This window comes from Castor canadensis, chromosome 9 (genome assembly GCF_047511655.1).
Source record: "Castor canadensis chromosome 9, mCasCan1.hap1v2, whole genome shotgun sequence".
NCBI classification, from domain to species: domain Eukaryota; kingdom Metazoa; phylum Chordata; class Mammalia; order Rodentia; family Castoridae; genus Castor; species Castor canadensis.
The window spans coordinates 12,342,868-12,352,933 of record NC_133394.1 but is presented as its reverse complement, the minus strand read 5'-3'; positions in this window follow the sequence as shown (position 1 = coordinate 12,352,933).

Sequence of the window (10,066 nt, the reverse complement as noted above, 5' to 3'; positions counted from 1 at the left end):
TTGTCTTAAAGACGACTGGCTTTAAAATAGGTGCTAACATTTCATGCCTTTAACAACGTTAATAACCACCAAAGACTTAAGTTTTCATAATAAAGTATGTGTGTGTGTGTGTGTGTGTGTGTGTGTGTGTGTGTGTGTGTTGGTTACAGGAGGGAAGGAGGAGATAGAATGGAAAGAGGTAGAGACACATAAAATGAAGCTCATGAGAGTGCAACAGGAAATCTAATTAACTTGATGTTTTATGTAGAATACCTAATTGTGTTTTAGTCATTTCTGTATAGTTACCGCTCGTTATCCTGCTGTACGAATGCATTCTAGGACTATCTTGACCACCTGCTTTTTCAGTTAACCCATTGTTAGACAGCAAGATGCAGGATCAGAAGTCTTTTTGTAATCTGATTATGTCTTATGTGGCCAGTAACTGAAGTAAACAGTTAGTGGATGAGAAGCAAAGATTATCTTGTATGAAGTCAGAATCTTGTTTTTGGGAAACTTTTCCAAATCTTTCATTTCACAATGAAAGAAGGCTGATGGAAACATCTAATTTACAAGGCATTTCTAGTGCCTTCCAGCCTTCAAACTGGAAGTCCATTCTCTAAACTAGCAATGGGTAAAACCACCAAATTCCTTTCAATAATGAAAGGAGAGAATGAATTCTGCTTACTCTCTCCATGGAAAATATTCTAATATTTTTGTTGCATGAAGAGATGATAAAAGAGAATCTAGCCAAAAGTATAGAAAAAACACTGTAAAGGAATGCTGGATAGTTAATTAATAAACATGTTTCTAGTTTTTGAGAAGTTTCGCGCATTTGTCAGCCTTTTAAAATTTTCAACTTGTGATTTTTTTATCATTCAAAATGGCATTCATACTAATATTTTATAACATATTTTTAATTTTTAAAAATCTATTGTGCTAATATGCTTTATGATTGAAAAATTCTAATCTGACTTCAAACTATACTACAGAGCCATACTTAAAAAATAGCAAGGTATTGGCACAAAAACCAGACATGTAGACCACGGAAGTAGAAGACCCAGAAACAAACTCAAGCAGCTATAGCCATCTGATGTTTTATTTTTATTCTTATTCTTATTCTTAGTGGTACTGGGGATTGAACTCAGGGCCTCACACTTGCTAGGCAAGTGCCCTACCACTTGAGCCATACCCCTAGCCCTACAGTCATTTGATTTTTGACAAAGGTGCCATAAAACATGCATTGGAAAAACACAACCTCTTTAACATGTGGTGCTTGGAAAATAGGATATCCATATATAAAAACTGAAACTAGATCCCTATCTCTCACTGTATACACAAAATAACTCAAAATAGATCAAAGATTTTAATGTAAGACTTGAAACTTGGAGACAAGTAGAGTAAAACACAGGAAAAAGGAAAAACACTGCAAAATGTAGGCACAGCAATGACTTTCTGAATAGGACTCCAATAGCTCAGGAAATAAGAGTGAGAATTGACAAATGGGAATGCATCAGATTAAAAAGCTTCTGCATAGCAAAAGACACAGTAAACAGAGTGAAGGGACAGTCTGTAGAATGGGAGATAATCTTTGGCAGGGGATTAATATCTAAAATATATGAAGAACTAAAAAATATCATAAAAGAGAAAATAAGCCAATAAATGCACCATAGAATTGAACAGACCACTTTTAAATAAAGAAATACAAATGGGAGGTGGGCTGGGCTGGCAGAGTGGTGCCACGTTCAAAACCCAGTGCCACCAAAAAAAAAAAGTACAAATGGCCAAAAAATAAATGAAAAAATGTTCAATATCCTTAGCAAATCAAAACTATATTAAGATTTCAACCCACTAGAATCAGGATGGATATCATCAAGAAAACAAACAGTAAATTTTGGTGAGGATGTATGGAAGAGAGAACTCTTATTCACTGCTGGTGAGAATGCAAATTCGTCCAGCCACTATGAAAATTACTATGGAGGCTCCTCAAAAAATTAAAAATAGAACTCCAGCCATACCATTTCTGTGTATATACCCAAAAGAATTGATGAATCCGTTCATCAGTTGAAAATGTGGTGTATATATATATATACACAATGGGATATTTCTCAGTCATAAGGAAGAATGAAATTATGTAGTCTGTAGGAAAATGGATGGAACTGGATATCATCATGTTAAGTGAAATAAGCCAGTCCCACAAAGACAAGTATAGTGTGTTTTCTTTCATATGTGTAATTCGGGGGGATTGAAGGACATGAAAGTAAGAGGGAGACGGCTAGGGATGTAGAAGGGAAGAGGAGAAAGAGAGAAGGGAGATAAGAAAGAGCGATAGAGGGGATGAATATGATCCAAGCACATTATATGTATATAGGGAAATGTCAAAATTTATGACTTATGACTTTTCTCACTCAAAATGATATTCATATATGAACCAAATTTTTATAACTTGTTTATTTTTGATCTTTAAAAATATATTACTAATGTTCTTTTGGATGATGAACCATAGTTGTATATACTTATGGAGTAAATGGTGATGTTTGACACATGTATGAAAGGCGGCATGACCACGGCAAGCTAACTAACATACCCATCACCTCAATTAGTTATCATTTTTATAGTGAACATTTGAAATTTACTCTCTGAGTTACTTTGAAATACATAGTGTATCATTATTGACTAGAGTCAGTCTCCTCTGCAACAGATTTCAAAACATTCCTCCTGTCTATCTCAAACATGGTACTCATTGATTAGTGACTCTCCATTCCCTCCCTCTCCACCTCGCCCTGCCTCTGATAACAGTAGTTGCTTCTACTTGTATGAGTTCAACTTCATTAGCTAGCATAGATAGATGAGATTGTGAAGTATTTGTCTTTCTATGCCTGGCTTATTTTTCTTAGCATAATATTCTCCAGATATATCTGCATTGTTGCAAATGACCTGATTCACTTTTAAGGCTGAATAGTATTTCGCTGAACAGACGTACTACATTTTCTTTGTCCATTCATCCATTGATGGACAGTTAGGTTCAGACAATTTCTTAGCTATTGTAAATAATACTGCAGTGAACACAGGTGTGCAGTTATCCTGAGCAGATCCTGATTTCAGTTTTTTTTCATATATAACTGTAAGTGAGATTATTGATTCATATGATATGAATCTAACTTAATTTATGTCTTTGTGTTCTTTTTCTAAAAGTGTTACACTTCAAGTTGTAAAAATTTTAGGCCTCTGCAAAATCTGGTTATGACCTTAGATTGGGATTCATACTTCTTTTTTTTTTCCTTTTTCTTTTATTATTCATATGTGCATACAAGGCTTGGTTCATTTCTCCCCCCTGCCCCCACCCCCTCCCTTACCACTCACTCCGCCCCCTCCCTCTCCCCCCCACCCCCTCAATACCCAGCAGAAACTATTTTGCCCTTATTTCTAATTTTGTTGTAGAGAGAGTATAAGCAATAATAGGAAGGAACAAGGGTTTTTGCTGGTTGAGATAAGGATAGCTATACAGGGAGTTGACTCACATTGATTTCCTGTGCGTGGGTGTTGCCTTCTAGGTTAATTCTTTTTGATCTAACCTTTTCTCTAGTACCTGTTCCCCTTTTCCTATTGGCCTCAGTTGCTTTTAAGGTATCTGCTATTAGTTTCTCTGCGTTAAGGGCAACAAATGCTAGCTAGTTTTTTAGGTGTCTTACCTATCCTCACCCCTTCCTTGTGTGCTCTCACTTTTATCATGGGCTCATAGTCCAGGGATTCATACTTCTAATAAGCTTCACTTATTCACTCAACTGCTTCACTATTACTATAAGGTGGTCCTATAGTAGTACAAATTTTTCCTCCATCACCAATGTATCTCATTCCCTCTGGGGTATTGTCTATATCAACACAGAATCATCCTTTCCAGCCTCTTTTAGAATATACCAGTGTGTGTTTTTATGGTGTATAACTGCTGGATCATAAAACATAAATACCAAAATCAAACACCTTCTACATTTAAATTACATGACTTTTGAGGCATCAACCCAGTTTCATTAGGCTATGAAGCATGGATTCTTTCACTTATTCATTCAATAAATATTTAACAAGTATGTATGCACTGGTTTTCTATTATTATGTAGCAAACGATCCCAAAACTTGGTGGCTTAAAACAGAAGTAATTATTTTCTTTGTTTATGAATCTCTAATTTGTCAGGGCTCAGTGAGGGTGGTTCATCTTTGTCCTACACAAAGGGAGGACTTCACGGGGAGGATTCACTTTCAAGATGATGCTCCCACATGGCTGTCAAGTTGGTGATGGTTGTTGGCTGGGAGCTCATCCAAGGCTCTGAGCACTTACTACCTGTGAGGGCTCTGAGAGATAGGCAGGCATAGAACACTGAATTAAACAAAGTTTTTACCTTCATGCAATATCAGAGAATAGATAGAAAACCAATACTAAGTGAGATTGTGATAAGTATGCTGGAGAAAAATAAAGAAAGAGAAAGGGCTAGGGAGTGGTACTTCACACAGAATGCCCTTTTGAATCAGTATCACTGGGAGGCAACATTTCTGCAGAGACTTGAAAGAAATTTGAGGAGACAAACATATGTTTAGGGGATGTACTCCAGGCAGAGCACACCTAGATCAGGGGTAAAGGCCTTGAAATGAGAAGGGGTTTGGCATGCTAGAGAACTGCAAGGAAGCAGGGGTGGGGTGCACAAGCAGGAGGAAGGTAGAGATTGATTGAGATTGGGGTCTTATAAAAAACCAGTGTCAGGACTTTAACTTTTGCCCAGAAATGGTAACCCATGGAAGGTAGTGAGGAAGGTATTGACACGATCAGACTTTTGCAGGTTTTCAGTTCAAAAGTGACTCCAGCTCATACATCATCCCCTAGTGTAAAACTAGATAATTTTAAGAATACATAGCAGGAGGATATAATTTAGTGTATATGGCTAGATTTGAAATGACAGCTGGGAGATGGCAGTAATTCTCCAAGTTTGGAGAATCGATTTTCAGCAGCTACAAAGGTTGCACAGTTTAACTTTCTCATATTACATGTCGAGATATTTCTACGATGATTCAATTCAAATTACATTTTATTTAGGAGAAATAATGATCACCTATACTTGCAAGCAGGAAACTAAAGCTCTCTGTATTATCTTGTCACATAAAAAATAATGCTAGGCATGAATAATAAGAAATAAAACATCATTTGTTAATGGGCAGAAAGTAAAATTTAGTTTTATATGTCATGAATATTTTTAATAATGATGCCATGGTTTTAAAGTCATCATAGTCTTCTGTAGGTGACCCAAAAGGACTTCTTTACTACATGCTATCCCCAAATGAAGAAGTGATCTTTAAAGTTCCCAAGTGAGAGAACGTGCAGAGATGTTGAAAGGTTAAACAATGCTTATGTGTGTTGGGAAACACACTCTAGGTTAGGATCAGGCAATCATCTATGCACAGGCCAAATCCTGCCCATTGTCTAGTTCTTTCAATAAACTTTTATTTCGGGGGTTGGAAGTGTAACTCAGTTATAGCAAATATGCTTAGCATACTCAAGGCCATGGATTCAACACCCAGAACTAAATTAAATAGCTTTTATTAGAATACAGCTATATCTACTCACTTACATATTTTCTATGGCTGATTTTTGCTACAGTGGAGAATGGAGTAGTTGTGACAGAGTGTATGAAAAATATTTACTGTCTGGCCCTTTACAGAAAAGGTTTGTTGGCCTGCTTGTGTGACACGAATGGACAGGCCCAGAGAGGAATTTTTCCAACCTTCTCAGAAAGGTAAATTAATTGTTGCCAGTGAGGAGAAATTTATAAACATGAATTTTCCAGGAATAAAAATATATAGGCGCATGAGGCCATTGTGTACAACTGTTCTAAGCAGCATTTGTAGATGGTTCACAAAATTATTTCTGTTCCTGATTTTTTTTTTTTTTTTGCAGTACTTGGGCTTGAACATAGGGCATACAGCCTGAGTCACTCCACCAGCCCTTTTGTGTGTGTGTGTGTGATGGGTGTTTTCAAGATAGGGTCTCATGAACTATTTGCCCAGGCTGGCGTCAAATCCGTGATCCTCCTGATCTCTGCTTCCTGAGTCACTAGGATTACAGGCGTGAGCCACCAGCACCCAGCTTGTTCCTATTTTTTCATATCAGGCAATGGCACTGCTTAGTTACAAACCAGAAACCTGGCACATGTCCCGAACTCTTCTTGCTCTTACTCTGCTTTGTTACCAACCCATATACCTCTCTGTTCCCACTGCCATCACCCTGGGCCAGGTCACCTGCAATTTTGCAAATTTGCCTGGAATATCATAAACATTTCCTACAGCCTTTCCCGCCTCCAGACATTCTGCAGAGTGCAATTTTTATCTTACAGACTGACCTTTTAAAAGGTCCCAGTCTCCTATTTATATTCTTCAATTGCTTTCTGTTACCTTAAGAAATAAATTCAAACTCCAGAGTTTAATTTATAGAGCCCTTCACAACACCTTATTAGACTAAATTTCCTTTATCCTTGAGGTCCCAGCTAATCTATCACTTCCTCTGGGGATCCTTCTCTGGTACCCAAGTCTGAGTTAAGTCACTCTCAAACATTCTTTTTTCTAAGGCACTTGCAGTTTCTTGTTTTACAACAGAACACACTGCACTATAATTGCTAGTGTAACTGTCTGTCTGGACAGTCTAACACTGTGATGGTAAGGACCATGTCTTCATTAATTGGGGACACACCAAGGAGGGAAACAGAGCTCCTGTTGTAAAAAATCTTGCAGCATGATGTGAGAGTCTGACTTTTTTGTGTGGTGGTATTGGGAATCAAACTCAGGGCATCTCACTCGCTAGGCAGGCACTCCATCACTTGAGTCACAACCCACAGCTCTTTTGTGTTGGTTGTTTTAAGATAAGGTAAAAACAAAAGTTTATGTCTGGGCAGGCCTGGACCATGAGCCTCTTATTTGTGCTTCCTCGAATAGCTAGGATGACAGGCATGCACCACCATGCCCAGTCATTGGCTGAGATGAAGTCTCGAGAATTTTTTGCAGGGCCTGGCCTTGAACTCTGAACCTCCTAATTGCCACCTCCTGGAATTGCTAGGATTACAGGCAATAATCCTTACTCAGTGTGAGACTGATATTTTTAAAAGTTATTACTTAAATATAAACAGCAGGATTCTGTTTGGAAATTTTAAACTCAAGTTCCCCATTCCCCTATACTGACACCATTCTTAATTCCTTATGGTTCTTCACTTATTTAGTGATTTGGGAAGGAGACAAAGGCAAGCTAGAACAATGAGATCAGTTTTGAATTAAAAAATTGATAGTGAGACAATAGTCTCAAAGGCCAGGCTTTCAGTGGTAAGAGTTGTTCACTCCAGGGAGAAAAGGAGTTCCTGAATTCCGAAAGCCTTCCTTTAATGAACAAGACTAAAGTGTAGAGAGCTATAGTAGACTTTTACTGTAAGCTCTAGAGTAGGAGGGCACAGGATACGTTATACAAGGAGAAGAAAAAAAGCCTTCTCTTGTCTGGGCAGAGAAGCCAGGAATGAGAGGGAGAAGATAGCAGAAGAGAAAGTTGCAAGAGAGCTTTCCTGACTTTCCTTCCCCTCCACCCACCCCAGGGTACATGTCATTTGGGTCAATAAAACCCCTAAGATGGTATTAAAAATTCTGAGCAGTAGTTGTGTCCTGCTTTTCTTTCCACCATTTAGGGAAGGTAAGAGCCTCTTAGCGAAGCCCTGAGTTTAGCATGAAGCTGTACCAACATGGCCTTTTGGTGGTTGATCACAACTGTTAAGGCAGGTGACTAGGTGGATGGGTTTGATACAGGTTTAGTGTCCCCCAAAGGCCCACATGTTAAATGCTTGATTCCCCCAGGGTGGTGGTATTGGGAGGTGTTGTGGACCTTTTGGCAGTGGGGCCTAAGTGGGGGTTCTTTAGGTCATTGATTACTTGCTCTCCTAAGAGATCATGGGACACTTCCCATCCCTCTTTCTTCTTCCTTGCTTGAGATGTGATCACTCGTTTGACATATGCTCCTGTCATGAAGTGCCACCTTCACTACAGACAAAAACAAATGGGGCTTCCAATCTAGGATTTGAACCTCCAAACTGTGATCTAAATAAGCGCTTTTACTTTACATGCTACTTGCCTCAGGTATTTTGTAGTGATGCAAAGCTGACTAATACAGAAGTCTAGATCACATAGTCCTTTGTGTTAGAAATGAAAGAGGCTTGGAAGAGGCAGAGAGACAGCTCAAACACCAGCATAGGGTTTATTGCTCAGGCAGGAGCCCTGTGGAGGGGGACCCCATCAAGAGAGTTAGAGCTGATTGCCACACACAGGCTTGGGCTAGATATATAGGGCTAGTGGAAAAGTACCAGGAAGGTCACAAAGGAATACTGTTGCTGGGCAACCAAGAAAGATAACTTGTGGTTAGGGCACTATCTGCTCAACTGTCCTTGGCACTGATGCTGAGATAAAGGTTAACAACTGTCCCTTTGTCAGTCTGTGGGACTGGGTAGGGGAGTTTCTAGTAAGCCACCTGCAAGAGGAGAGGGGATCTGGTCCTAACATAGCTGTCCTCACTGTTAACCCAACACTTTAGATAGGAAGGACTGATGGGAAAAGAAAATATGCAATAGAGTCAGGCAGTATGGTGTTATCCCAGCTACACAGGCGGCAGAGGCAGGAAAATCTCAAGTTCAAAGACAGCTGTGGCCAAAGTGAGCAAGACTCTATTTTAAAAGCGAAATGCAAACAAAAGGCTGGGGGTGTGGCTCAAGTGTAGAATGCTTACCTAAAGTGCTTACAGTTCTGTTCAATTCCCAATATTAAAAAAACCCACATTTAGTAGGAACTAAACATCTAATATAATTCACTGGGATTCAGTAGCAGTTAATACATATATATTGAATGAATAAGAAGTAGAACAAGGAAGGAATTGTTTCTATTTATTGAAGAGGAATTTGTGAGAGATGCTCATGTTGCTATTCCATAGAAAGTCTTAACTGGGGAACTGATCTTAATTCTTTAACTTCAGGAGAGCAATTCTACAACTCAGTGATCTAAATGAGTCATAAAATCATTATATCTGGACTGGAGAAGTGGCTCACATGGTAGAGTGTCTGCCTAGCAAGTGTGAGGCCTTGAGTTCAAACCCCAGTACCACCTCCCCCCCAAATCATTATATGCTTGTTTCATCCATTGCTTGTCCAGATGAAACAGTGATCTAATCCTTCTACAACCTGTTCTACTTCTCATATTAATTTATGGCACCACTGCTGCTGGCTAGTGCTGCAACATAGCATGGGTGCTTAGCCCACACTCAACACTAATTTTTTAGACTGAAATGTTGGACAGTTTGATGTCCAGCTCTGAAAACTTGGGAAGAAGCAAAGACTCCCTCTTCTTTTAAATCATATTTGCACTAATTATTTGCATAGACTCTGGTGTAAGATATTCAAAATATTTGTTGAAGGAACTAACTGAACAAAGGAGAAAAAAAGGAAAAGAAGATTTTAGGCCATCTTGTACACTTCTATGAAAGAGATCTTTCCAAAGACCGGTTGTCACAAGTAAAATTTATTTTCCTATTACCTTCGGTATTATTTTTAAATATGTTCTGTCATAAAAACCTGTGTTCAACCTCAAAAACATTATGAAATTATTTTGAAACCAATTAGCTTTTCCTAATTCCTTCTTTTATGCTTCTTAAAAGAGATAGATTCTTAAGAACGTTTTGCTGAATGACACATGAAGGATACAAATAGAAGTGAGAGAAGTGCATACGGGGTAGAGAGGCAGACATCAGGGTGTGCCTAGCTGACATGATAACCTCGTTTTTGGGCAGAAAGTCCTCCTCCTCAGGTGGGAGTGGCTGCGATCACACGTTCCATCGTTCCAATTCTTCCGCTTTATTCGGGCTCATTGCGATGTCTCTGCCTGGCAAACTTGCACTTTATTATTTACAGTGTGGTCCCGCTCTTTTTCTGTTTGTCCCGTCCTGCTGACTTGGCCTCTCTTTAGCCCTTGACAATCTGAAATGCTTTTGAGTCTCTGCCTCATCCTTCATTTAGCCTGGCCAAGGAGGGCA